At 44.8% G+C, this 5,062-nt stretch overlaps 1 non-coding gene across 1 annotated transcript; it reads left to right on the top strand.

Moving 5' to 3' along the window:
* Positions 1-3,892: 3,892 nt before the first annotated feature.
* trnai-uau (transfer RNA isoleucine (anticodon UAU)) lies at positions 3,893-3,987 on the top strand. Its single transcript has 2 exons — positions 3,893-3,930; positions 3,952-3,987. It is a non-coding gene; the product is annotated as a tRNA-Ile (tRNA).
* The last annotated feature ends 1,075 nt before the right edge of the window (positions 3,988-5,062 follow it).

Genomic DNA, 5,062 nt, shown 5'->3' with positions numbered 1-5,062 from the left:
TAGTATGAATAATGATTCTAAAACAAACGAAAGGGAAGAGAATGACGTAGTGCTCAGAAATTACAGTTTAGGCACGACAGGTAATGGGAAATCTAAAAGATATAAAGTAATTAAATTAGAAGAGAGAAATAAGAAATTTGTGGGAAAAACAACATTAGAGCAGAAGGACAGGGTAGGGTTTGTGACCCAAATAAAGCGTTCTTTTTACAAACACACGGAGTATCAGGAAGAAATTGAATGAACTGCATACGCAAACTCGAGGGTACGGGATGGTAACCATTACTGAGACGTGTCTGCAAGACGATCAGAACTGGGAACTGAATAAATCAGGTTATAAGGTGTACAGGAAGAATAGGGAAACTGGAAGAGGGGGAGGAGTAGCCTTAGTGATTAATGATGAAATGCTTCGATGATAAGAGAGGATATAACGAGAGGTAAGCAGGCAGTGGAGACTTTATGGGTAGAATTAATGTATCAAAAAGGTCATAAGGCTGTAGTTGGAGTTGTGTATAGGTCCCCTGATAGCAGCTGTGAAGTGGCAGAACGTAAATATTCACGGACAGGGCATACTGCAAAGGAAACATTCTTGCTGGTCACCTTCTGAACGCAGGGCTTTGCCTATTTGGTAGATACTGCACAGTGAACTAGTTACAGTCATAAAATAATATTATGCAACACCTTTATAAATTACTGAGCTACGCCTCGGATGGAGTATTGTGTCCAATTCTTGGGCGCCACATATTAGGAAGGCCATTAGGAAGGTTTTGTAGAGGGTGCAGAGGACATTTACTGGTATAGTTCCAGGGATGAGGTAGTTCAGTTACATGGGGAGACTGGAGAAACTGGAATTGTTCTCCTTCGAGCAGAAACGGTTAAGGGGAAATTAACGAGAATAGAGCCATGGATAAGGGACGTAGGTTACGTGGAGAGACCAGAGAAGCTGAGATTGTTCTCCGTCGAGCAGAGAAGGTTAAGGGGAGATTTATTACAGGTCTTCAGACTTACAAGAGGTTTTGGCAGAGTTAAGAAAGAGAAATCTTTCGACTGGCTTGAAGGTCGCTAACCATAGGACACAGCTTTAACATAAGAACATAAGAAATAGGAGCAGGAGTAGGCCAATCGGCCCTTCGAGCCTGCTCCGCCATTTAATAAGATCATGGCTGATCTGATCCTCACCTCAAATCTAAATTCATGTCCAACTTAAGATAATTAAACAAAGAACCAGAGAGGGGAGATGAGGAGAAATTCAGTTTACACAGCGAGCTGTTATGATCTGGAATGCACTGCACGAAAGGGTGGAGGAAGCAGATTCAATTGTGACTTTAAAAAAGGGAATTTGATAAATACTGGAAGGGCAAAAAACTTGCAGGACTATTGTGAAAGAGCAGGGGAGTGTGACTAATTCTATAGCCGAGAAAGAGCCGACACCGCTATGATGGGCCGAATGGCCTCCTCCTGTGCTGTTGGGTTCAACGAACTCAGAGTTGTAAAACTCTCTGCAACTGGAAGATGGCATATTTACCGAAAATATTCCCGCTCAACCCAGAGGACTGTTCGAATCATAGATTCAGAGTATCGTTACAGCACGAAAGGAGGCCATTCGGCCCGTCGATTCCGTGCCGGCACTCTGCAAGAGCATTCCAGATAGTCCCACACCCCGCCCTATCCACGTTGCCCTGATTTTTTTTCCCTTCAAGTCCTTATCCAATTCTCTTTTGAATGCCATGATTGAATCTGCCTCAACCTCTCTCTTAGGAGGGTGATCATCCCTGATCACAACAACTCGATGTGTAAAAATGTCAGAAAGGGGAGAGAGAGGGAGATCGAGGGTGAGGAAGAGACAGAAAGAGAAAAACAAACACACGTACGCACACACAAGTCAGACAGAGAGAGACACAGAGGTGGAGAGAGACAGAGACATAATCTCACAGTGGGACAAAGACATAAAAGGAGACATAGACAGAGACGGGGGAGTTGAGAGAGAGAGAGACAGCGAGAGAGATAGAAAGGGAGGCAGTGAGAGTCAGATAGAGGAAGGGAGAGAGATACGGAGAGAGACAGAGAGAGAGGAAATAAATCTGTAATGATTAACAGAAACAAAAAGCGAGAGTGAGAGAAAGGCAGATAGAAAGACAGCGAGCGAGAAACAGAGAGAGATCGAGAGAGAGAAAGATAGCGAGAGATAAGAGACAGAACAGGGAGGCGGCAGAGAGGGAATCAGTGAGAGAAAGACAGACACGAAGGAGAGAAACAGAGAGGGAGAGGGGGACAGGTAGAGAGGTAGATGGAGAGAGAGAGATACAGAGAAAGAGAGAGTCAGGGCGAAAGGGAGAGGGCAGAGAGAGACACACAAAGAGAGATAGAGATAGTGTGAGAGAGAAAGGCAGAGTGAAACAGAGAGATAGACTGTGAAGTGTGAGGAAACAACTCTGTAATGATCAACACAAGCAAAAGATAGGGGGAGAGAGAGACACGGAGAGAGTGAGAGAGAGCGGAGAGGGGGCAGAGGGGAGCCAGAGAGAGATACAGTGCGCGAATGAAAGAGAGAGTAGAAATAGAGAGGATAAAGACGGAGCGGGAGAGTGTGGTCGCAGAAAGAGACAAAGTAGACATACAAAGACCGAAAGGCAGAAAGAGAGGGACAGAGAAATGGTTGAGGCGGAGGCAAGATTGAGAAAGTAAAATGAAAACAGAGAGAGAAAGACAGGGAGAGCGAGAAATAGTGAGAGAGGGGAGAGAAAGGAAAAGACAAAGAAAAGAGGGGAAAAAGAGACAGGATGGAGGGACAGAGGGACCATGAAAGATAAAGACTGAGATAAGAGGGGGAGACACAGACGAAGAAAAAAAGAGCCGGAGACAGGAGGCTGATAGAGAGATAGAGATAAAAAAAGAGACAGTAAAACAAAGATAGAGGGATGAGAAAGGAAGGGAGAGAGACGGGGCAGAGAGAGAGAGGAACAAAGAACGTGAAACAGGGTGAGAGAGAAAAAAAGACAAAGAAAGTCAGACAGGGAGATAGAAATGAGAGGGAGAGAGACAGGGGGAAAAGCAATACACAAACCCAGCTGATGAATTCGGAGTAATGTCTCCACATTTATGTCTCTTCGCTCTCACATTGAAAAATTAGCAATTTTATTATACTTATGGTTCAGTGTATAACCTGCAGATGACAATGTAGCTTCAGAGCAATAAATTCTGCAAACTTTTACCTGACAATACAAGTCGTTCATTTAAAACGAGAGCCTAATATTGGTGACTTGAAGTCGTTAGTGCTCAACTTGACATTGTTGAACATCGGAATAGAAAACGAGATTGGATGGTCAGAAGTGGCCTGAAAGGCTGGCTGGTCGGCTCAGGATGGCTGCGAATTTTGGGCTGGTGACATGGGCTTGTGCGTGGTGGCTCGGGTTATAATTTTCGTTTCGGGCGGTTCAACTGATTATATATGCGAGAGGTGAAGGGTTCAAATCCCAATCAAGTCCGGCAGTATCCCCACTTACAGTGAACATTCTCTCATTTGATTTCCACATTATTTCAGCGATACAGACGGCAGGATTGAATTGATTCCAGAGCATGTTTCAGCGCAAGAGGACAGAATGCCCAGGTTTTGCGGACGCAAGACACGTGGAGAAAAGAAAATGTCTCAAGATATTGTGCAGATTGAAGCTGAATATGAATCTATCCCAATTCACGCGATGTCATGAATGCAGAATGAAAATGCTCCGGTAATCAAACCCCAGCTTCCTGTGTGGCAGGCAAGTCTTCGACCACTAAAACACCAATGGTCGAGCAGCAGTTGGCTGCGTGTGTCCACTTGGAAACCTGTCTGAAAGAACATACTCTTTCACAGGCCGGAAATGAGAGGGTTTGATTGGAGCGTTGTTTCCACTTGGCTCCAGTGGCGCAATCGGTTAGCGCGCGGTACTTATATAACAGTAACCAGCTCGAGAAATGCCGAGGTTGTGAGTTCGAACCTCACCTGGAGCAATTGAACCTTTTGCTTCTGAACATTTCCACCGGATTTCAGCGGACAGCTGGTCTGTTCCAGAAAGGATCTCATTCTTTGTGTTCTCATGTGGGAACTTCGGGTCCTCTGGCCGGCCGCATTGCAATAGTAGGTGTCAGTTTAGTTGTTAATAGGCGGGAGAGGGGGCGATTGGCGACAGCATGAAATGGGAAAGGAGGCGGCACGAAATCTTGAAATCTAAAGAACCGAACACACAATTCTTCTTTTCATGAAACAGACATTCTTCTGTAGGAAAATTCGGAAGGGAAATGTGTTTCCCGGAGTCACTGAGTAACGTGGAATTATTCCGCTTTCAGTTGTTGGTCCGCTGACAGGTCGAGAGACCTTTTCCAGATCCCGTGTGGGACAAGTTTAGCTGTTGAGCCACTGGGTAAAGTGTTTTTTTAATTGGTGCGAACGAATGACAGGACATTTGGCACAAACAAGAAGAATTGTAAACTCACGAGTTTCCTCTCCATATTTCTTACAACACAAACAAGGTTCAACACAAACAAGGATTCCCCTCAAAACGTTACTGAAAATTTTATAAAATGGACCCTCACCCGAGTTCGACGCCCACAAGGGATAATTCCGAGAACGACCATGAATCTGTAGGATGGGAACTCACATCACCACGAGCCTGGATAGCTCAGTCGTTAGATCATTCGACTTTTAAGCAAAGAAGTGAACTGAAGGTCCAGGCCCCAAGTCCCTGTTTAGGTAGTTAATTTTAGAACAGCTGTCCAGTTCTGCTTTTCCAGCGGAGCAACAACTGCGGGAGAGACGATGCCTGCGCTGTGTTGTCAATATGTTGAACTTTGGTGAACATTCTCAGAAAAGGGCTTTGATCTTCTCTGATCACCATTTTTACCAGAAACATTTGGACAGTAGATGATCAGTTAGAAAGACCACTGATTGCCTGTTCACACCACCCGTCCCTTGTTTGCACAGAGGTCGCTTCGTATCTAAACTGCTTCAAAGTGAGTCTCTTCCATAGTTACCTGGAAATGTTCGGATTGGTGCAGTTATCTGCAGCTTGTTAATTGGATGGTTAAC

This window comes from Heptranchias perlo, unplaced genomic scaffold, assembly GCF_035084215.1.
Source record: "Heptranchias perlo isolate sHepPer1 unplaced genomic scaffold, sHepPer1.hap1 HAP1_SCAFFOLD_54, whole genome shotgun sequence".
In the NCBI taxonomy this organism is placed as follows: Eukaryota; Metazoa; Chordata; class Chondrichthyes; order Hexanchiformes; family Hexanchidae; genus Heptranchias; species Heptranchias perlo.
The sequence above is the reverse complement of the archived record's forward strand: the minus strand, read 5'-3'. Positions and strand labels throughout refer to the sequence as shown.